The sequence below is a fragment of the Peromyscus maniculatus genome, chromosome 22, assembly GCF_049852395.1.
Source record: "Peromyscus maniculatus bairdii isolate BWxNUB_F1_BW_parent chromosome 22, HU_Pman_BW_mat_3.1, whole genome shotgun sequence".
In the NCBI taxonomy this organism is placed as follows: Eukaryota; Metazoa; Chordata; class Mammalia; order Rodentia; family Cricetidae; genus Peromyscus; species Peromyscus maniculatus.
The window spans coordinates 17,103,374-17,127,781 of record NC_134873.1 but is presented as its reverse complement, the minus strand read 5'-3'; the positions used below and the strand labels follow the sequence as shown (position 1 = coordinate 17,127,781).

The 24,408-nt window shown below is 47.6% G+C and overlaps 1 protein-coding gene and 1 long non-coding RNA gene across 3 annotated transcripts in view; one reads left to right on the top strand and one right to left on the bottom strand.

Annotated features, from left to right (window-relative positions):
• The window catches only part of Mapre3 (microtubule associated protein RP/EB family member 3), a 52,765-nt gene extending 41,737 nt beyond the window's left edge, over nucleotides 1–11,028 (bottom strand). For both annotated transcript variants that reach the window (XM_006995545.4, XM_076559116.1), the window contains exon 1: nucleotides 10,783–11,028. The gene's annotated coding sequence lies outside the window, so the exon portion shown is untranslated. The remainder of the gene's footprint in view (nucleotides 1–10,782) is intronic.
• On the top strand, nucleotides 10,989–23,995 carry LOC121825013 (uncharacterized). Its single transcript, XR_013047174.1, has 3 exons — nucleotides 10,989–11,161; nucleotides 17,259–17,370; nucleotides 23,976–23,995. It is a non-coding gene; the product is annotated as an uncharacterized LOC121825013 (long non-coding RNA).
• Nucleotides 23,996–24,408: the final 413 nt, after the last annotated feature.

Here is a 24,408-nt window from a genome sequence, read left to right as displayed (position 1 = left end):
AGCATTCTAAGTAAGCACTCTGTTAGCTGGGTTACATCTTCAGTTCCTGGCTTGTTCATTTTATAAACAATGGCTACAAAACCCAACTGACTGCTCTCTGCTTGTTAATCACTGTGGTCCACAAGCTGGAAAAGCCTGTGGTGGAAGCTACTATAGTTTGGATCTGGGTCTCCCCGAAAGTCCCATGGATTAAAGGCTTGGTTGTCAAACTAGGGTCCCATTGGGAGGTGGTGGAACCCTTAGGTGGTGGGGTCAATGAGGAGGAGGTTAGGTCACTAGGGTTACATTCTCTCTCCTTCCTTCCCCCTCTCTCTCCCTCTTTCTTTCTCTCTCCTCCTCCCTCTCTCCTTCTCTTCCTCCCTGGCCCTCCCCTCTCCCGCTCCTCCTCTCCCTTCTTCTGGCCACCATCAGGTGAGCAGCTCTCTCGGCTCTACCCCATAACCTCCCCACAGCAATCCTCTTCTTGCCACAGGCCCAGAGCAACAAAGACAGTTGACAACAGACCCAAACTTCTGGAACCCATGAGCCAAAATATATCTTTCCTCTTTCTAAGTTGATTTTCACAGGTAGTCTGTCACAGTAACAGAAAGGTGACACACACAGGAGCCCTAAACGACAGTGGAACAGGGCGGAAGTCACAGAATGCTTCGTTAGGCCAAGACAGAGGAGGTTAAACCGCCAGGGAAGGATGCTTCACGTAAAGGGAACAGCACACACAGATCGCCCTCGTGTTACAGCAGAGAAACTGAGATCAAACCTTCTCAAAGTCTCACAACTCCAAGCCCAACTCTGCTAACTCCAGTCCGAGGTTCTTGACTGAAGTCCTGCAGCTGGCTGCAGTCTCCCCTTGATTTTAGCCAATCATGAGCCGAGCACTGATGACTCTCGGCCAGGCAGGGCAGGAGAAAGGGGAAGGGATGGGCACAAGGCTGTTTACAAAGCGTCCATTTGACTCTCCACGTAAGACAATGCGCCTCCGCTCTACCCCACCTGGCCGGGGCCCTGCCTGTGCAGGGCTGCTTGTTCCTTCCTGTGGGGACTGGCTGGGGGCCAGGCTCCCGCTTGGGCCCTGGCTTTCGGGAAGGGGCATGGACACAGCATCCAGGCAAGGGTTAGGTTAGGTTTAGGGCCCAGGAATGGAGGCAGCCCTGCTTTTCCGGCTCCCCACACTCACACCTGACCTCCTCAGGTTTCCACCCCGTGTGTCCAGGGTCATAAGCCCTGGGACTGCTTTGGAGCAGTAGCTGGGCCAACGCCTTCCGCTCTCCAGCCTGAAAGTCATGAGTCTAGCAGGTGAAAGGCCACAAGCAAGGGTGTCAGTCAGGGTCAGGGTCAAAGCAGATGGTCTAGGAGGACATTAGGACAGAGGAGTCGGTGGAGGCAAAGGCCTTAGGGCAAGCTTGAAAACAGGTGAGAAAAAAGATTGTTACACACAATTTTACAGTTTACACACTGCACGGGGCACTTAGCTCAGGGGATGGGCAAGGAGGGGACCCACTCACAAAACTGTACTTGTAGCCAGGGGTGGCATCAGTCTTGAGGACACAGAGGTAGTCCTCTTTCCTGACAAAGGCCAGGAAGGACTGACTTGGAAGGGTATGTGGGCAGAGGTCGGGGAAACAGCCCGACCCACACAACCGCACGTCTAAGATCCAGCTCTGGAGCCTCCAGGAGGGTCAGTGCCTTAAGCTTAACCTCTACGTGCAGGCAGATAAGGGCTCCCGGCCAGGCGCCTCTGCAGTGGTGACAAGCTGGGACGGAAGAGCAACTAGCTGACAAGCACGGCTCCTCCCCGTTCCAGCAACTTCCAGAGCCAGACCTGCCTCCATGTCCCTCATCAGTGTCAAAGCACGTCAGCGGCACCATGAAGCCCCAGCTCTTCTCTTGAGATTTTAGCTATTCAAGATGTGGCTGGTTCGGTACGCCCACTTCAAACAACTCCAGGTACCACATGAAGGTAAACAAAGGTCAAGGTAGCTACAGCGGGAACTTCCAACTCCAGTGAAGACCTGCCCCTGTCTCTAACCTCCTCGTGGCTCAGTCCTCATTCCAAGCCTGTCTGTCTTCTGTTGTCACTGGGACCCCTCATTCTGGTAGGCAGCCAGCTTCGCTTAAATCTGGATCCCTCCTTTCACTTCTGACCTTAGGGCCGGCTGCATCATAGCTGTTCTAAACTCTGCCTCCTCAGAATCCCTGCCTAGAAAATGTCAGACAACCCCAGTCCTGGGGCCCCTTCCCCTTGCTGGGCCAGCACGGAGACCTGGCCCATTATGAATTCATACGCCCAAACAGGCCCTTGGCCCTGAACAATAAGACTTTTATTCATCTCCAAATGCCCAGGCTAAATCCTCGCTGTGGTTAATTCAGGTCTTCGAGACCTCAGTCTCCCACCACCGTCCTGTTCACGCCTCCTTAGCAGGCAGCCCCAGCTGTTTCAGAAGTGAGGGTCATTTCTCACCAGGAAGCCAGCCATCTTCCCGGCCACCAGTCTTAGAGGGAGAAGAGCCCTCACCTATCTCAAAGACAGTTCTTTCTGCCCCCTTTTCCTTTGCACTGAATGACTGTCTCCAAATACAACTGTCCCTTGGTACATAATCTCATAGGCGATTGGCTCCCGGATCTTCCAATGCTAAAGACTTTTTGTGCTCTGTTCTCCTGTAAGATATCTAGGACCCTGCATACAGCCGAGGCACAGCCTCCCTTATACTTCAAATCAGGGTCAGGGTCAAGCGGATGATCCAGGAGGGCACGAGAGGATTACCTGTAATACCTAATGCAATGGCTACATGTCACCTCACACGGATTCAGCACGGTACTCTCAGCATGTGCCAAATTCAAGTTTTGCTTTTTGGTTGGTTAAATCCATAGGTATGGGTGGGGTGGGGTGGGCTGACGATAGCTCTTCTTCCTTATGCCATTAAATATGTGAAGACCTCTTCAAAATCACTGAAATACTCAACTCTAACTGAAATCCAGCTGGATCACCATCAATACATGGCAATCATGTATACAAGTCAGAGCAAACACTTGGCAATACCTGCTGACTCTACTCACAACAAGGCCTCCTGAAGACAACACCCACATTCGTAAGAATAACCTATAAACCTGGAAACTCTACTTCCTGGGGAACACAAGTCCTATGGAGTTGTCTCAAAACACTGCAGCTTGCTATTTTGGGGCCAGCACATCACATCTCTGCACATAGCAGTGGTCCTGTCACTTAGGGGTGTTAATACGATGCCCCAAGTGTGAGCTTTCAGCTGCCAATCCCACATATCTAAAATCAGAACAAATTAGAGACAAAATCAGAGTCCTTGACAAATGGCAATAACCTACAAGGAAGGAGGTGAGGGCTGGCTAGTGGCCAAGAGTCTGGTGCCACAGGGAAATCTGGCTACAAGGTACATTTTACACCCTGGAGATGAGCCCTCAGCCCAACACTCCTCATATGGGAAGGAATATTGAATTTCATCTAGTGGCCCGAGACCTGCCTCTTCCACATGGCAACACACACACATCCACTCTAACTGTGATCTTGCTGACTCAAAAGCAGCTAAGATATCACTTCTTACCAGCCAGGAAACACCACTACAAGGTCACCAGGACATTATATTATAATCATATCACATTACAAGGTGACCAGGACAACAATGCCCTCAAGATAAGGTGACTGCTTGTTCAACAATCCCTTGGTAGTGGAGCCTTGCCAGCCAGACCTAACCGAAGACTTGTTCACTAATAACACCAGACAGCAGGCCTTGCATCTGCCCCATCTGGGATGAGTGTCTGGGTAGTCAGAACCACTTCGAAGCAGAGACAGACCCCGCTTAGCAAACATTTATTGCAGCACAGGCCAAGCTGTGTGCTGGGCCATATGTCCTTCAACTCCACGCGGGCCCTGAATCCTCAGGAGGAGGTTAGAAGTATCCCTTCCCTAGCATTTCAAGTAGAACAGACTCCGCTATTGGCAAAAGCCTAACCTAGACAACCACATCCACTTCTGGAAGAAAAGGATCTGTGAGCTGATGGGCGAACAAAGTGGGACCAAGGACAGAGAAAAGGAGGAGGCTATGAAGTCCTGAGCATGGACTGAAAACAATTAACAGGAATGTGCACCCAATGCAAGGTGGAGCCTACGGGAAGGCCCCGGAGCACTGGGGATCTGGCAATTCAGAGAATCTGGAAAGGCACGGGAGGAAGGCAGGCCACCCAAAACAGAGCCCTGGGCCATGGCAGCTGATAAATCTCAACAGCAAAATTAAGAGGCAAATAAGGATATTTTAAGACCCACTTAAAAAAAAGGTTTATTTTTATTTTCTGTGCATGAGTGCCTTGTCTGCATGCATGTATGAGTATGTTCCACATATGTGCAGTGCCCAAGAAGGCCAGGGACTTTGTGTACAGCCCAGGCTGGCCTTGCACTTGGATCTTCCTGCCTCAGGCTCTCGAGTGCTACGATTATAGACATGTGCCACTATTTTTGGCTTCAATAATATTACTAGACAAATGTTTTTAATGCCTATGCAGTATTTTATTTCTGTGAATCTGACAAGTCCTAGTGTCTAACACTTCTGGTTGTTTTACTTAAATTTAGGGGTGAGGGAGATTGAGACAAGGTCACATTATAGTACTGGCTAGTCTGGAACTATGTACAGACTAGTACATAGACCAGGCTGGCCTTGAACTCACAAAGATCTGCTTGGCTCTGCTTTACAAATGCTGGGATTAAAGGTGTGGGCCACCATGCCCAGTAGTTCCAGCCCAACTGTTCTGGCTATTTTAAGTATTTTATATTATTAATAATGTATTAATACAAATCCATGTATTTTTTAAATACACCTTTAACCAAAGGTCCTTTTAAGGCTATATGTATGTGCTATTGTGTACATATGTATATGTGTGTGTGTGTGTAGTCTGAACTACTAGACAGATTTGGTGTCATGCTTCTTGCTCAGCTATTTTAATCATATCATACAAGTGGTATGTATTTCCTATATATAGGAAATAGTTTCATGAAAAACATCATTTTGTGTGGAGTCAAAACATTCCAGGCAGGCTAAGTCCTTATTTACTTGAGGGAAATGAAGCATCCAGAGCTAGAACACTGATGTTATGATAAGAAGTTGGGAAACAAGATCTAGTCAGCTCAGCAAAGTTGGTAGGCCATGGTGCTACTGAAAACACCATCTAGCGTGTGGCAAGAACTGGCCAGCCAACTTCACGCTGGGGAAAATCCACCCTTGGCTGTAGGACGTCTCACCAACCCCGGCCAGCTACCACGCGGATTTGTACTCTTAGCCAAAGGAAAGGCTGGGTGACGGATTGTAAATTACCCAGCATAATCCACGTTACTTCTGGGTAAGTACCCGAAGCACATGGCCAACTGCTAAGTGTGTCATCCTTCTATAAACAACAGGACACCTGGCTAAGGGAGGCCACGGGCCAATCGATGACAAGATTAAAAATTCAACACCACTTACTGAATTCTCATCACACTGTATTTTTTTTTCTTTTTAGATTTACTTATTTTATGTGCTTGAGTGTTTTGCCTGCATGCATGTCTGTGCACCACATGAGTATCTACAGATGGTCATGAGCCAACATGTGGGTGCTAGGAACTGAGCCCAGGTCCTGTACAGGAACAGCAAGTGCTCTTAACCGCTGAGCCATCTCTCCAGCCCATTATTAGTCATTTCTAACAGAATCTGTCAACGTTGTGTAAAAGGAGCAGCCAGGCCTGATTGAGATTGCAGCAGCTACCATCACAGAGTGTACCCACACTTCAGGTAGGTCTCCTAAGCTTCAAGCTCTTTTCATGTAAGAAGCATAGGATTTAGTATGTTGTCATTATCTGACACTCAGATTCACTATGTAGCCCCAGTTGTCCAAGGGCTGGGATTCCACGTGTGGCACCACATCCACCTCACAGACTTCGTTGTAAAGGTCATGTGGGCAGATGCCACTTTTGTCACTAGCTGAAATTAAACTAGCCTCTGAGGAAGTAATTGCTTCAGATGGTCAAGAAGAGGGGACCAGCCTCAAAAAAGGGGAACGAAAGGACAAGAAAACGGATACGGTAGGTGTTTCATTAAGTATTTGGGCCGCCAGGGAAGCAGCCACTTCAGAGGCCCTTCCTTCCTCAAGAGCTGGGTCTGGACACTGGCTTGTGAGGAAGGAAGCAATGAGTGCTGTCTGCTCCATCACTGGACACTCCAACTGGGGCTTATATTAAAATGTGTTTACTGAGCCACATGCACTATCCATTGGTCTTCTCTAAGTTACACAACAGCGTGTCTTCCAACAGGTCAAATACTGAAGCAGAGGGAGTAAAAGCTCCCCCTTGAGGCCCCCTTTCCCCGTCTCTGCACCCAAATCCTGCTTCCCACGGGGAGGTATTTCCTGAGTTTACTTGCAATGCTGGGGATCAAACCAGAAGCTGCACGAGCTAGGGGACCTACTACAGAGCTCATCTCTAGAGGCCTGAGATGGACAGGAACTTGATCTAGGGACTTAGATCCATCTGTGTTCAGCCACCTGACTGACTTGCCCTGGCAAAGGTCTTGAGCCTTTCTGTGATTACTCCACCCAGAATGGCCTCCCCTTTCGTCTCCTCACTCAGGGTGGAGGTTTCCCTTCTGGGAGGAGGGGCTCCTGTCTCATGATCTCTGTATCCTACGAGTAGGGAAACTAATCTGAGCAAAGTCATGGTTCAAGGTGCACCTCTAAGAGTAGAGGAAGTGAACGAGGGCCATGGGGGTTACTAATAAGCCAGCACCCAGAAGCTTCTCTATTTCAAATTAAGATCATTCCTTGGACTAGCTCCCCAGCAGAGGGACTGAGCACCCCCACAACACTCCAAGCCTGTGCCCTGCTCCAGTCAACTGCTCATGCCTGGTCATTTTGTCAGACAAGCAAGTCAGCTGATTGCATGGAGACAAAGGAACATTTCATAGACACACTCTCTCGTTTGGCAGTTGGAAGAACACTGCAGGCCTCAGGTTTTCACGGGACAAGTCTTTGTTCCCACTGAAAACATTGGGAAGGCTCCTGAGGAATGGGGTCTTTGGATTAGTTCAGGATGGACTTGTCATGACAAACTTTGAGACATTATTTTCAAACTTACAGCACCAGTGAACACAAATAATGATTGCTACCTGCTACCAAGCAGCTACTCTACAAGGTTTGTTTACTTGCGTCCTCTAAAGGTCCTGTGGGACAGCCATCGTCCAGGCCTACAGACGAGAAAATTAACACTCAGCAGTTACATAACCTGCCCAATGTCACACAGCCGGGAAGTAGAAGGACAGGAGTTGTGCTCAGATATATCTGTTCTGAGAGGCCAGATCAACTCAGTTTCCAAAGGATGGGAATGAGAAACCCACGTGGTTCCCAAGACCTACGAAACGTTGTTGAGAGCTGGAAGGTAGCTGAAGCTGTCCCCATTTCTGCCCTCTCCTTGCTTTCCAGAATGCAGCACCCTCACAGATAAGCCGAGAAGACTTCAACACCCAACTTCACATCTGCTTTCTGTGAGGTGATGTGAGGTATTTTAAAAAAAGAAGACCTCCCGAAGTTGCAGTGTGTGAGGAAAAATTATTATTTTTTAGGGTGGCAAGAATAAATATTTAATTAGACACGTTGACATTAAATTCTGCCTGGCCTTGCAACATCTCAGACAATAAAAGAAGCCTTTGTCTACAGGGCTAATTAGAGACTACTAGATTATTTTTACTAAAGCCTTTTGTACTATTAAGTGTGACAAATGCAGCAATGTGGTTGTGTAGAACAGCACTAGTCTGGAAATGTGAGTTCTAATCCTGACTCAGACATGAAGAGCCACCAACAGTCATTTGCACATTGTACACAGTTGACAGTGTTTTCACATACTTTTTACATGAGTTCAATCACCTTGGGGCAAATCACTTAACGCTTAGTGTCTCATGTCAAAACCTGGAAATAACATTACAACATCTTATGTCCTGTCCAGTTCTAACACACTACAGGGAGAGGAACATGTGTCTGGGATCCTCACAAACGTGTCTATAAATGAACTAGAGCACACGGATTTTAGTCTGAACATTTACATTTTCTACTCAGCTTCTGACAAATGCTACTTGCCTGAATTCAGGGCTAGTCATAAGATGTTTGCTTCCAGCTGTTTGGTACATTTCTGGAAAGTACCATTACAGCCCTAAGTTGGACTGCCATATGGGAACTTTGTTTTCTTCAATAGTTACAAGCATGCCTAAGTCTGGTTAGTCATCTAAACCCACAAAGAGCATGGGCTTGGAGACGTCCACCTTGACAATGGATGTGCTCTTAGGTCAGGCAGTCCTGGTATCTTCACAGAAATGAAACACCATTCTAACTCTAAGACACACAAATATCTCCTTCAAGGCTTGCTAATTCCTGCTTCTGAAACGAGGATGTAGCTCAGAATACACACACAAAACACACACACAAACACACACACACACACACACACACACACACACACACACACACACACACACACTTTACCTAAAAGCTGTCGGTAAATTGCAGGTTTGTCTCAAGATCAAGGAAATACAGTCCTATAAAACTATATAACATCTATCACAGAGCTTTAGGTCTGACTTGGTCCAATCATGCCTCTCTTCCTGATCTTAACAATTACCTTCAATAGCAGCTGGATAGGCGCACGACAGGTCTCAGTCATGTTTCTTAAGAGGACCAGTTTATAAAGCATTCAATCATTATCCCATAAAACACTGCTGTGGATTTCAAAGGCAAATTAACCCATATAAACGCCACTCTGATGTTCTGAAAAGGTACTATCCCATGGCAGACTGCAAAGGGAACATCTGCACCTCACACTCCCCTGATCTCTCTTGACACATTTTCTTGCTTAATTCAGCCCGGTCCACCCCAGTAATAACACTGCTTCCCAAAATACACTCAGTCCAGGAAGAGCAGCTCTCCAGCCCAGCTGTCTCCTCCTGCCCTCTTCGGGTATTTGGGAGAGCTATGCGACACAGAGAGGGACCAGAAGAAGGAATGTAACTCTCAGGCCCCAGAGTTCCCACCGCACCACAGGCAGGTGCATCCCGCCGAACCCCAGACTGGCATCCGAAAGAGCACAAACTCCACTGCTGGATGGGGGCTGTCATGTCCCTGAACTCCATCTCTATGTTTAAAACTAGGGCGACAGCCGTGTTTGCTACTGTAAATGAATCTGATGGGCATGGGGGCAGGGAGTGGCCCGAGGAGGCTGCCAATAGGCCATGAGTGAGCAAAGCCTAGGGGCGGAAATCGCTGTTTGCAACTCCAGAAACTCCTGATGAGTTTTAGGAGTGGACCATGCCCTTTGTAGCCTGGCGTTTAAAAAAGAGAAGAAAGAAATCTTTTATTCTTATTCATTAGAACTGCCTTATATTTACACATATTTTCTAACACTGCATTGAAATCTGGGAGAGGAAAAAAAAAAAGGACTCAAAGGAAGCTGGCAATGAGCTACACACAGTAGTTAGGAGCCCTCGAGTTGAGGCATGTCTATGAAGAACTTTCTGGCTACGAGCACAGACGAACTTCAGCTGAGTTTCTTACTGGCAAAAAGAAAACGGCTTGGGTCTCTCTTTCAACACTAGGTACGGCAAGATGGGCAAGTGGGTGGGCAAAGGCAACCCTGGGAATCCTACCAGCAACAGCCCCCACCAACCAGGCAACAGCCCCCACCAAGACTCGGAGCTGCAGGAGGTAGGGATACAGGTCTCAGAGCCTCCTTGAGAACTCTCAACCGCCCGTCCTCCTCACTCTGCTCATACTGTCAAAATCCACTGTTGCCTGGTTGGCCACTTCACCAAATTTACAGGTATCGGAAAATCAAGCCCTGCCAAAAACCCCTCATACAGACAGTCAGCACTTGCTGTAGCGACTACAGGTCGGTCTTCAAACTTCACACATGCCAAGGATGCAATGTGACTCTTGAAAGACATTTCAAGAATCCTGCAGGATGCTTATTCACAAAAGCGCACCGGAAGCACACGAACTGAAGCTCCCAAATCAACCATGCCCCCCCCCCTCCACTCCCTTCGCTTCCCGGTGGCCGGGGCAGTGGCTCAGCACCCGAGAAGGCCACCATGCACGAGCCCTGTGCACCCAACAGTAGCTGATCACAAACGCAGCTTGACCCCTCTTGGCCAGAACCTATTCCGAAAGCCGCGCCGGCTCTCTGCAGCTACTTAGAACTATCCAGGCCTGCTTCCCTAAACCAACCCCGTCAGGAGCGGGTTAGGAGCGGGTCAGGAGAGGGTGGGTAAGTTGGTCCCTAGGGTCCCAAGGTTTGGACGGACACAATGCCCCCCCCCCTCCCCCAGGTCTCCACTGGCTGCCTCCTCTGTCACTCTTTTCCTCTGGCATATCACTTGGGGAAACTAGAGGCCCGGAGATGCCAGGCGCCGGAGTAAAAGAGAAGGGGCAAGGGCAGGCAGGAGGGAGTTTGGAGGAAAAATACCAGGCCACGGGCAGAGGTGCGACAGCGCCACATTTAGAGGGGGGGGAAGAACCCCAAGGTGGGTCCGGAGGGAGGGAGAGCGGGAGGAGGGCAGGGTAGGAGGAGTGGCTGGGGAGGCCTGGCCCCGGAGGCCACCGAGGGCCGGAGACCGGCGGAATGGGACACGGGTGGGGGTGGGGGGCCGCGGGGGGGCCCGGCGGAGATGGGGAGCCCGGTTCCCCTCCCCCAGCCCGGCCCGGGCCTCCCGCTGACTCAGCCCCACGGCGACCGCGGCCTCGGCCCCGACTCACAGTGCGCGAGGCGGCTCCGGCGGAGGCGGCAGGGGAGGGGGACGGGCGGCGGGGGCGCTGCGGCAGCGGCTGCGGCTCCGGCCGGAGGCTCCGGGGCGGAGGGTCCTAGCAGAGGCCGCCGCGGTCTCCGGCTTCAACGCACAGAGACTGCGGGGGGGCGGGGGGGGGGGGTGAACGAGAGCACTGCGCAGGCGCGATGCGGCCGCCGCTGTCAGCCCGAGCGGGGCGGGGCCAGGGCACCCGCCGTCTCCACGGCAACCGGGCGGCGAGAGGCGGACAACCCCTACCTCTACCTCGTCCTAGCAACGGCGGCGGGAGGTGCGGGAGACGAGAACAATCCCTCTAGATCGCCATGGCAACGAGGAGAAGAAACCGCCTGGTAAACGGACGGCGGTACCGAGGGAACGCTCTTACCTTGTCACCATGGCAACTGGGAACAGCCCCTTCCTTTTTCCTTAGCAACAGGGTAACAGTTCCTCCACCCTGACTCGTCCAAGAAGGAACAAGCCTTTACTTCCCGATCCCGTCGTAGCGGGATGATGGGGTCTTTCTTACCGGTTCAGCAAAGGCAAAAAGAAGAGACTACTTCTTCTCTTTGGCCGATATGGAAGGACTGAAGCCGGGTTTGATGGCCTCTCTTGCTTTATGGCTTCCAGTTGCAGTCTGTTACTCAAATCTTTACCTCAGTCAAGCATCCCTTTGAGCCTCCCGCGAGGAAGCCCGCACCTTTACCCCGAAGTCGAGCTAACAGAATGGGCATTGATACACATATTTGAGGGTTTTGTTTATTTGCCGCTGATGTTGATTGAGACAGGTCCTCCGAGCAGCCTGGTAAATTACAGGCTCACACCTATAATTCTAGAACTTGGGTGGTGGAATCAGGAGGGACTGCCAAAAGTTCAAGGTCATTCCTGGGCCACAGAGTGACATCCTCTCTCGGCAACAACAAAACAAAAACAAAAACAAAAGACAGGGACTCTTTTCTGTAGCCTGGTGGCCTTGAACTCACCATCTTTGATCTGCTATCCCTTGAGTATTGGCCAACCATATAGTCCCTTTCCCAGTGCATTTGCTGACAGCTCTTGTTCCTCCCCCTGGCCCACTAGCTGGTGTAGATTCTGTTCTTCACAGCCAGGTCCTTCTTTGACATACCCATTCACGTTCCCAAATTCCTTGTTCCAAGTCTGCTTTGAGGGAGCTCCTCAGTTTGGGATACATCATCTCCTTCCTCCCAACGCCTGCAGTCCTTGGCCCACACTGCTCTCTCCAGGGCCTTGTGCTTAACACCATTGAGATTTCATGGTTCTCTTTGTGCAGGGGTCTTCTGTCTCCCCATCACCCAGCCCTGACTCCCACGGATGGTCACCTCTGAACCCACCTCGTATCCACCTTCTTTGTTACACGCATCTTACAGCGCCATCCTTTGTTTACACTTCTGTCTCCCTAGCCAGACTATGCATCCTGGTGGGCAGGAATTCTGTCTTATTCATCAGCCTCCTCGGCATCTGGCATCACGCACGGAATGTGACACATAGAAGAATCCCACGAGCTGTGTATGTAATTGACTCAAGCAAGACAAAGGTTTCTCTTTTTCCTCACTTTCTCTGACCTAACTCCCTCAGACTCTCAGTCCACATCTTCCTCATTGTCTATGCACATATTTTGTTGACTACGGCTGCTTCTGTTTTAGCTGGCCCACACCCTTATCTTTTGATCTTCGTGCCAAGGCTCTAGTCATCCATTAAACCAAGACTCTTGCATTTTCTCTATCCTGATTCCTCCCTTCTTCAGTCACAAGTGTTTCCAGTGAGGTGTATGTTCCTACTGTCTGGAGACACCCTCCCTCCTCTCCTTGGTTTAGTCACCCTCTGTATGAACACAAGCATATTCTGATTACACCACTTTGGGGAACATCACTGGGTTCTTCTGGACATGATGATACGCCAGAGATGTTATATTCTCTTTGAGTGACTTAAAAGTTAGCCTTCGCCGGGTGGTGGTGGCGTGCACCTTTAATCCCAGCACTCAAGAGGCAGAGGCAGGCGGATCTCTGTGAGTGCGAGGCCAACCTGGTCTACAAAGTGAGTTCCAGGAAAGGCACCAAAGCTACACAGAAACCCTGTCTCGAAAAACAAAACAAAACAAAACAAAACAAAACAAAATTAGCCTTCAAGGTCTAATTTTCTCCTCCAACTCTCCCTGTCTTGCTCCCCTAAAACCCAGCCGGGACTACCCAAAGACTACTGCTACCAAAGCACCCCAAACAGGTCCATTTTCTCAGGGAAAAGAGGAGGCAGATTAGAGAGTAGGAAAAAAACAAAAACAAAAATGAAACCTAAAACCTGCCCAAAACATGCCAATGTAGTGAACCAATCCTCTCCCCCACATCTACAGCAATTTTCAGGAAAAAGTTCTGTTTGACAAATACTTCCCGAGAGAACTAGTTAGAAATGTAGGTACCAGTTTACATTTGCCCCTGGCCACAGAACCGGACACCCAAAGTGGTTCCTGTCCTGACTGTACCTTACGAGGTGTCTGGATGCTACGAAAACAAGGGTGAGATCAGATCTCAGGCTCAGTTTACTTTTCTGCCTTGTGAAGTTCTGGCTCAGCTCTGTCTTTGCAGGTGTAGACCTGAGTGGTGTAGACAACCCCTGAGTAATCCTGAGATGAAAGATTGTAACTTCATCCCACATGACCTGTAAAGCACGCTACTTACCTTGTCTCCCAGATTCTCTCTGTGCTAACATTTGAAGGTTTGCTTTTTTATCTGCTTTCTCACAGTGAATCACCATAACTTTTATGGTGTAAGCAATCATTTCATTATCTTAATTTCTGTGGGCTTGGAGTTTAGGGTGAGCTCGTTCGGATGGTTCTGGGGTCATTGTAGTCAAATGGTGGCTGGGGCTTGAACATCAGGAACTTTCTGGACCACCTGCTGCCTTCAGGGTGTCTCATAAGTAGCTTTTTTGGTTTTCCTACCACCTGGTACCTTCAGGGCAACTGGGCTGTTCACATGGTAGTTGAAGGTTCCAAAGGTAGATGTTCCAATGCACAGAAAAACGAAATCCCTTTTTATAACTTAGCTTCAGAATCCTGTTGGCTTAAAGACAAAACAAACAAACAAAAAACAAAAAACCCACTTGCCAGACAGGGAGCATAGATCCCATGTCTCAATGGGAGGAAGGTCAAAGTCATATAACAAAAATATGGAATATGTTTTTTGTATGTGTGTGTTCGTGTGAGTATATGCATGTGTGAGCATGTGCGTGTGTGTGTGTGTGTGTGTGTGTGTGTGTGTGTGTGTGTGTGTAAGCCTGAGGTCAGTATCAGTTGTCTTCTTTAATTGCCTCCTTTCTTTCTTTCTTTCTTTCTTTCTTTCTTTCTTTCTTTCTTTCTTTCTTTCTTTCTTTCTTTCTTTCCTTCCTTCCTTCCTTCCTTCCTTCCTTCCTTCCTTCTCTCCTATTTATTTGGGACAGGGTCTCACTATGTAGCCCTGACTAGCCTAGAACTTACTATGTAGATCAGGCTGACCTCAAATGTGTAGAAATCTACAATGCCTCTGCTCCCAAGTGCTGGGATTGAAGGTTTGGACCACCACATCCAGTCTCTACCTTATTTTTTGAGGCAGGATCTCTCTCTGGCCCCACTAGAGCTCACGGATTGGCTAAACTAATTGTCCAATGAGCTTTAGGGATCCATGTCTCCACCACCCCTGGCACTAAAATTACAGACGCATGCCACCATGCCCAGTGTTTACTTGGGTATTGGAGATCAAACCCAGATCCCCATGCTTGTGTGGCAGGCATTTTATCAACTGAAGCCCAATAAATATATATGACTAGGAGCTATGTTAAGACCAATAACTTGGACGATGTTATTTGCCACATCTTGACATCTGTTCACAAAATACATTCATCTCTTCCCTCAAGACCTTCAAGTCTGATTCCATCAGCCCAATGACAGATCTCATCTGAATCAGGTCCCAGTGTGTATATGGCTCTGGTCCTGTCTCCTGGGTACAAATCCAGGATACCAGTCCATCCATTAGTTGGAAAAGCTGTGAAGTCAAAAACCTCACCACCTGCCTCTTGCAAAGTCAACAGACAGTCATAGTCTAGACATGGGATTATTGATACAGACACCCTCATTTCAAAAAGAAAGGAAAGTGGAGGTGTACACTGTAGTTACTAGTTCATATCGACTGAAGTGTGTGTGTGTGTGTGTGTGTGTGTGTGTCTAGAAGACAACCTTGGGTGTTGTTCTCTAGGCATGGTTGACATTTTTTAATTTTTCAAAGACAGGGTGTTTCCCTGGCCTAGAACTTGACATGTAGGCTAGGCTGGCTGGCCACTGACCCACAGGGATCCACTTATCTTTGCCTCCTCAGCACTGGGGTTATACATGCGAACCACCACATGGTTTTGTTTTAATGTGGGTTCTGGGTATGGAATTCAGGTTCTTGTCTTACTAGGCAGGCACTTTCCTGATTGAGATCTCAGCCCAGATAATTTATCTTGATGCTCAACATATGACAGAGAGGTCCTTCTATTTGTCTATTTATTTATTTTGAAATAAGGTTTTAAGTAGCCAGATTAAACTCACTATGTAGTTGAAGCTGGCCTTGAACTCTTGATCCTCCTGCCTCTGCCTCCGAAGTGCTGGGTTACAGGTGTGTGCCACACCTGACTTCTCTCCTTATAAAGACTGAATGATGTGGCATTGTGTGTTCATATCACACTTCACTCATCCATTTGCCCATCAGTGAACAGTTGACTTGTACCCACCTTTTGGATATTGTACTATATGCTACTGTAAACACAGGTACACAAACATCTCTTTGAAACTTTGTTTTAAATTATTTGGGGGTATATTCTCAGAAGTGGAATTATTGAAACACAGGGTAGTTCTGTTTTTACGTTTTTCAGGGGAAACATGTCTAGTTTCTGGTTTTTGGTAGCTGTCATAATGTCTGTGAGCTGCAATCTCAAAATATTTGATTTTGTCTTTAACTTTGAGACTCTTTCATATGCTATTGGCTACTTGTACACTTGGGGGGTGGAGGGGAATGTCTCTTAGAATTCTTTTTCCCATTTTTGAATTATGATTTTCCCCCCTGTTGTTCAGTATTCAGAGTGTTTTCTGGCAATTAGCTCTTATCAGATATATAAATTGCAAATAATTTCTCCCATTCTGTGGGTTCCTTTTCACTCTGTTGATGCTGTTTCTTTTATGCACCAGTTTTTTAAAAAAAATGTTCATGGAATGCAATGTGTTCATGTTTTCTTTCATTGCCTGTTTGTTTGATGCTCTATCATGACATTTTTGACATTTCTTTTTCCGTTCTACCTTGTCCCATAATGTCACCTCAAACGCTGGGTGGTCCCCCGGGTTCTCATCACCACCATTCACCTGAAGGACCCTATCATCTCATAAAACTGAAACTCTGCCCTCCTCCAACAATAATTCCCCTTGTTCCAGACTACCGTTCTGTCTGCTTTCTTCTCTTCCTACACATTCCCTGAATGGTCTCATCGTTTCCTGTGACCTCTGGACCTGTGCATCTCCATCCTACCCGTTCTCCCGAGTCTTAGACTCTCTAGGCAGCCCTGACATCAAAAGCTAGTATGCTCAAGCAGATTTCCCCTCCCACCCACTGATACCCATTCTATAGTCCTAATGTTGTCGGTGGTGTCGAAAAGCCTGGTCGTGATCCTAATCCACCCTTTCTCCCTAGCCCCCAGGATGATTTTGTGTTATAATCAATTCTACTTCTGAAATGTCACCCATCTCCTTTGTTTCCTCCTTTATCTCTCTCACCGCGACCATCTCTGTATTATCTCACACCTGTCCTCTCTGTCAGTCTCTCCATTTCTGATCCACCCTCAGCACCATCCATTGCCTCACGGCTCTTTCTACAGCTAAAGCCTTTCACATAACCCTAGGCTTACATCCCCATGGCTTTCCCTCACAAACTGGCTTATGGCCAGAAATTCATATAATTCCCGCAGATGGAAGAGCTATAGAAGAGATACCAGTTCTCCAGGGTTTTGTTTTGTCTAGAGAGTAAGGACAACAATGTCCTTTTGTTTGTTTGTTTTCGAGACAGGGTTTCTCTGTGTAAGTCTGGCTGTCCTGGAACTCGCTCTGTAGACCAGGCTGGCCTCGAACTCACAGAGATCCGCCTGCCTCTGCCTCCCGAGTGCTGAGATTAAAGGTGTGCGCCACCACCACCTGGCTAATAATATCTTTTGCATTGAAATGGCATATGGAGTAGAAAGCAAAACCATAAGATTTTTGAAGATCTGGGGTTCCAGCTAAGATGTTCTTCACACAACACTGCCCCTGTCTTTGGGGGTACTTTAATGATGGAGTTTGGGAAGCACTTGCTTAAAGAGAGAAGTTCAGGCTTCTTCATACAGTAGACACACGATTTGATCCCTGGCAACCATTTTTATTTACTCTCCACTCTTCAGGTCCTTCCCATGTCAATGCCGCTCCACACCTATGAAAATAACTACTTGGAGTTGCACGAGCTAGCAGCTGTTTCACGGCTGAGACTTAAGCTGTGGGGTGCTCTCTCCTCAGGTAAACACCCACCCACTGCTCAACACCAGTTTCAGGGTTGCCTCCTCTGGCTCTGCCATGGCAGCGTTCCCCGTCACTTCCCAATAGTGGTGATGCTCCCATTTTCACATCAAAGCCCTGGAGAAGTTAATCACTTGCCTAAGATCACAGGGCTAGTGGATGTCAGACGTAGGCTCTGAACCCACAGCTAGCACCAGAACCTACACTTTCCCCTCCATTCCATTCTTGCTCTACTTCTTCTGACTACAACCATTTGTCAATCCATCTTGTCCCCAACGCACTTCTAAACGTAGGAGCTGCCCTTGGTTTACTTTTGCACTATCTAATGAAGGCCCAGTAGACGATCCGTAGGCACTTATTAAACAGGAGGTGGAACATTCAGTAGGCCAGACATAAATTGCTAGGTGAATGTATGACACCTTAATTAAATGTGAATCTCTGATTTTTCGTTTCTTCTCCTTCTCCTTCTCCTCCTCCTCCTCCTCCTCCTCCTCCTCCTCCTCCTTCTTCTTCTACTTCTTCTTCTTCATAGTTTAGCATGTCACAAACACTATTTGTGACATACTTATTTTTATGTGAAATTCAAATTTTAGTGGCTGTCCTGTTTTATTCATTGGAGATTGGTTTTGGAAAAGACAAGTCTTTTCTTCTTCTTCTTCTTCTTCTTCTTCTTCTTCTTCTTCTTCTTCTTCTTCTTCTTCTTCTTCTTCTTCTTCTTCTTCTTCTTTTTGGATTTTCAAGACTGGGTTTCTCTGTGTAGTCCAGGCAGTCCTGGAACTCACTCTATAGATTATGCAGGCCTCGAAATCACAGCGATCCTCCAGCCTCTGCCTCCTGAGCGAGACAATTCTCTTAAAAGTTGTCCAGATGTGGGGAAAACTGCTATGGTCCCTCATTTATTTGCTGGCTGCACCACCTTAAGCCCCTCTGGGGGTCCAGGACCAAGCTTAGAAACTGGCTGTTTTTCCTTCAACCTTACCTGTTCACCTAATAGTCTGTTGCTTAAGCCAAAGTGGTCACTGATGAGTTTAAAGCGCCATCTGGAGGTCTTTCTGGGTAGTACTATGGCTGGAGTCCAGCCCACACAACCTGGAAAAGCCACGGTAGACAAGGAGGTCCAGCTAGGAGTGGAAGTGGATGGACAAGAGACGATTCACCTTTCTGCCAGCTGCTGCTCCAGCCCAGGCATGCCAATGGAGGTGAATACCACGGGATTTCCTCTCCCAGAATCCTCGGCTTCTCCTGTTGTTCTCTACACCTTTCCAAGTCACGAAGTAAGATTCTCTCTCTCTCTCTCTCTCTCTCTCTCTCTCTCTCTCTCTCTACCAGATCCGTACATATGACATGAAAAGCATACAAATATATATATATATATTTGTATATATATATTTGTATATATATATTTGTATATATATATTTGTATATATATATGTATATATTTATATATATAATTTCAGTGGAATCTAAAAAAATTACATGTCAAATGAGACTCTCTCTCTCTCTCTCTCTCTCTCTCTCTCTCTGTGTGTGTGTGTGTGTGTGTGTGTGTGTGTGTGTGTGTGTGTGTGTGAGCAATATCTTGATATTGCTACTGAAGTTGTTAAGGTCAGAACCTGGACCCTGGCAACTCTAACAAGCAAGGCTGGGCCATCCTCCTCAACAGACCAATCAACAAGTGAATAATAGTAACAAGTAGAAAAGTATTTATTCAATGTGTCCAGACTGTGAAGAACAAATAAGGACCAATTGTGCCGTGAATCCATCTTTGGAGTACTGATGTGAGGTTTAAATAGAGGGCAAGAGGTATGCATAACTGGGCATTTCCGGTCAGGATGTGGTCCATCACTGACTTCCACCGCTTGCTCTCAGTCTGTCCTGCATAGTGCGCAGTCTCCTTCCAGGAGACAGGTTCCCCTCTGGCTGATGTCAAGGTCTCAGGCTTTTCCTTCCCCAGAATGAGACTCCTGGGGGGAAATGTCAATTCCCTTGAGCTCACTGTCTCAATAGTCTGAGAGCTGAAGGGGACCGTGTGAGTGTTTAGGATATCTTCTCTCCTGCCACGTTGGTGTGTACTTGCTGCGGTTTGAGTGTATCTCCCAAAGGCTGGGGTGTTGGAAGCTTGGTCCTCAGTGTGACAGGGTGGGTGTGGAGGAATATTGAAGAGGGAAGGCTTCTGAAAGACGATTAGGTCACTGGGGACTCCCTGTTCATAAGTGGTTTAATGACGATTTCACCAGCTCCTTTTAGGATTTTCCTTAGTTTACTCTTCCAAGTCCTTTGCAGTTTCAAATGAATTTAAAAACCAGATATCCATTTTTATAGCTTGGATTTTGATGGGGATTAAACAGAATCTGAGGATCCATTTTCAGAATACGACCACCTTCATGATAAGAAGTCATCTGCTTCCTGACCACAAAATGACTTTTCATTTATTTGGCTCTTTAAAACATTTTCAATACTTTCATGGTTTTCAGAGTACAATTGTTGAATTTTTTGCTAAACGCTCTGTTCTTTTTAACTTTAAAAACATTACTTTATGTGTACATTTGTGTGCCTGAGTGTGTGGATGTGGATGTGTGTGCAGGAGCCCGAGGCAGTCAGAAGGGGGCGTCAGATTCCCTCAAACTGCAGCCACCGTTGGTTTCAAGCTGCCACGTGGGTGCTGGGAACTGAATCTGGGTCCTCTCCAAGAGAGGCAAGCACCACGGAGTCTTCTCTCCAGCCCTCCCTTGATTCTTTTTGGTGCTACTATAACTGGAATTGCTTTCTTAATTTCACTCTTGAATTACACAAGTCTCACCCTACACCAACAGGAAAGCACTCTGCATATATGCTTCACATGCATATATGCCTTCACCCTGGATGTAAGTTCCGGTGTGTGTACATGTTGCTGACAAAGTCGGCCCCTCCATCTTAGACAATCTTGCACATAATAGACAACAAGATGTGTCCTTTACATCTTAAAAACTTAATGTGGAGACATGGAGCCAGGACAAAGAGTCCTGGCTCCATGATTCCATTAATCTGCATGATTCCGTTAATCAGAGTTCAAAACTAGACAACACTCATTTGCCAGGATAGTTATCTGTGTGTGTGTGTGTGTGTGTGTGTGTGTGTGTGTGTGTGTGTGTGATGACACTGATTTGGCAGCAAAGATTCACAAGCAGATCCATGGGGGAAAGGGGCACTGATAGTACAGGAATGGTCACAAAGCAGATTTCTCAGGCCCTGGCAATGTTCTGTCTGCATCTACACATTCCTTTTATCTAGGTTTATCAAGCTGGACACTTAGATCTTGGAAGTTGTTTGTCTGTCTTACACTTAAACATTTGAGAAAAAGACGTCGAGGAAACAGGTCAGACTCTACTGGATACATGGTGTGTAGTGTGTCACCCTTCATGTATTCCTTTTTTTCCCTTTGGTTTTTCAAGACAGGGTTTCTGTGTAGCTTTGCACCTTTCCTGGAACTCACTCTGTAGCCCAGGCTGGCCTCGAACTCACAGAGATCCGCCTGCCTCTGCCTCCCGAGTGCTGGGATTAAAGGCATGCGCCACCACCGTCTGGCTCACGTACTCTTTGAATTTTGCTTTAGCCATGAAGCCCAATTCCCCCTCCCGAGCACCCTTCCTTGAGTTTCAGAAGGGTCCTTTCCCCTACGGACCACAAGATGCTTCCTGGAGAGGGCCTTAGTTTACACCCAGGTATAAAAGAAAGTCTGTAGAGGTCATGGTTGAGGAACTGAGATGTGACAACGATCAGGCTGCCATGTGCCAGGTCACCTCTCTCCGCATCTAGAACCTCACTCAGATCCGCATGTGCAGCCTTTTGTTTCCTGTAGCACAGTGGCCAAGCAGGACCTTGTACAACATGGTTCCTGATCTTGGTGGCAGAGGACTGACGGGTAAAGCCATGGGAAAGAACATGGTAGGACTCCCTGGGGTCCTACCTCTGACTGCAACTGGGATGCTGTGGTCCAGCTCTGTTCATGATGGTTTTTTTTTTTTTCCCAGAATGTCTTGCATACAGGGTTGTTCCATAAACTTAACTCTGCCTCCCTCCTCCTTCTTCTTCTTAAATTTCCTCGTACAGTTTTCTAAAGCAATGATCTCATTTCATCATTAAGCTAGACAGCCAAAGGACATCCAAATATTCCCTACACTTATCTCCTGGAGGACAAAACCGACCCTGGCTGGGAGCCACTGGGCTGGATGAGCAACTTCAGTCCGAGGGTATAGAAGGGAACCCCACTTTGCTCACGCCAAGTAATCCAGTATGATTCCCCAAAGCAATGGCTTTGCTTGATGAACAGAACTGGGATACCAGTTCTCAGGACCATGCCGCCAGATGAACGTGTTGTATCCGAAGAACAGAATTACAAATGGAAGGCAGCATTCCTTTATTGCCTCTGGTACCAATTCCTGGGAGTTTCACAGCCACAGTGCAGGTGTCAAGGAGGAATTACAAAGTGTTCCGAGGAAAGACATCACTAGGCCACGTCGCAGATGGTTTACTCATGGAGACCTGTTGTACATCTGAACAGCAGTCCCACATAGCAACTCTTAAGATACCCACAATGGGCCTGAAGTTCCTCTTCTGGGCCACCAGGAATTCTTTCAGATGACCCACTACCACAAGAGCAGGTATGTAAGGCCTTGCCTCTGAAAGATCTTGTCCTTGGGACTCAAAACATGCCTGGTCCTCTTGGGAGTTGTATCCAGTAGCTTCACTTCCCTCAGGGATGTGAAGGGTCAAAGCCTTTATTGAGAAGTCTGTTAGTGACATTAACCCCTCAGGCGCCTTGGAATGTGGCATGGCCGGTGCTGCTGGGTGCTAATTAAGAGAGGAACTCCAGGGTCATCAATCCCGCCAAACTCAAGCCAGTTTACAATGAAGAATTCCAGCAACTCAAGAGGGACTGGCCAGCCGATGTCACCAAAGCACGTAGAGTGGCATGCGGCAGTCAGTTTTCAGTTCGGTGACCTTGGATTTACAGGGAGTTTCCTCTCAGAGGGACTTGGAGGGCCTTAATTTCTATAACCATGTTGTCAGTCTGTCCATTGAGAAACGATGCACAGAAATCCCAGTCTCAAAAGGAGTTTCCTTCTAATAAAAAAAAAAGTGAAAATCTTGCATTTCAAGGATACAGTTTTCAAGGCATCCATGTGACTAGCCAGGAAACAGTGCTCATACAGGATGCGGATGCCACGCTAAAGGCAGACACTGAGAAGAGCAAGGTGTTTTTAAAGCAAACTTTAAACTTTTGAATGTGTTAAGTTCAATGTGTTGCTAGTTGGCAATGTTGTGTGAAAGCTTCTCATTGCCAGGTGTAGTGGTGCGTACCTTTAATCCCTGTGGGTTCAAAGCCAGCCTGGTCTACATGGTTCTAGGCCTGCCTGGGCTACATAGTGAGATGCTGTCTCAAAAAAAAAAAAAAAAAAGAAAGTCTTTTTTTTTTTGTTTTTAATCATTTAGTACAATAATGTCTACCCTTTCCGGTATCACAGTGTTTCTTCTTCCAACCCAGGGTTTCCATAAGCCCCTCCCATAGTTCTCAATGCCACTTGTGCCTGTATTCCCATAACCTGTAATTCCAAGTTAAGAGATCGCGGCTAATGGCTGCATCGCGCTTACTGGACGGAGTCTCTCCAGACTGTAGATCTTCCTGTCTGATCCCAATCTTCAAGTCCAAACCTGTGGTTCTTTTTCAACTGTACACATATTGCGGTATCCAGGGTCTTCCCAAGTGTGTGTCTGTACACTGCCTCATGCCATGCAAACGGCCTGTAACACGTGAGGGTGCCTTTTCTTTTTGCTTGTTGAAACAGGGTCTCGCTGTTGTTCTGCCTGCCTTTGCCTCCCGAGTGCTGGGACTAAAGGTTGCGTCTTTTCCCCAACCCTTATATTTGCTATAGTTTGGGGACAGATAGGTAGAACAGACCAAGCTCCCAGTGTGCATGCTCCTCCACTATCTAGAATTACTTCCTCATTAGGGAGTTAAGGAATCAGCACAAGGTACCCCACAGTACTAAAATGAATGTTACACTTACTCTTTGAGACAAGATCTGTTTTATGTGTGACCCAGGCTGGCCTCATACTCATGATCCACCTGCTGAAACCGTCCACATGCTGTGAGGATAGCTCATTATTCATTCATTTCAGTGTGAGCTTAATGGGATAATCCCTCCCAGCATCCAAGGGGTTTGGAGGGCCCAGTGGCCAGACAGACTCAAAGGTGGGGTTCTAGGAAGCTAGTGAGCAGGCAAAAGCCCTTCAAAGACACACTGGGGTCTGGGGATGACCCCGTTACATCTTTATGAGGATATAGTCCGTCAGCTTCTGCTGAATGGAAGGAAGGCCGTAGGCTTCCGAAATAATAGCCAGGAAAAGAAGTGCCAAAGGTTAGGTGGGGGGGTTCGAGATCCTCCTTTTCATTTCTAACGTCTCCTCAATTTTTTCCCCCTTCCTACTTCAGAAAACATGCCAACTGTCCCAGGAAATCTGGCTCACTTTTTGCTTTTCCACCATCAGAAATTCTGGGCTCTCGGGAGAGGGATGACCCTTCCATCAATTGCTTATTTTTAAACTTTTTATTTTTATACCTCCAGACCTTGCCCAGACCTCCCGGGCAAGGTCTGGGCTGCCACCGGATCAGAGTGATGGATCAAAGCTGTTTCTCCTAGCAACCGAAGCGCCACACAGCCGCTGTCTGTTGAGGAGGCTTTTCTGCCGGGCTCCTTCTTGAATAAACACAACAGAGGCCGAGTGAGAAGTAGCTACAGTTTAATACAAACCTGCACCAGAACACAACGTGTTGGGCTGTTTGGTTTTTCGCCTCAAACGGTGGCCAAAGCACAGGCCCACGTGTCATCTTGGGATGGACACGATCTTAGCACCATGACATTTACAGAGGAGGGAGGAAGTCCCTTGGGTGCTGGGGTGCCGCTGACAGCTCCGTTCTGACCCCAGGCTGCGCCTGCCACCTCAGCAGCTGGAGGGGGTTCGGCTTCGGGGTGGTCAATCTAAGAGATGCCCTCATCA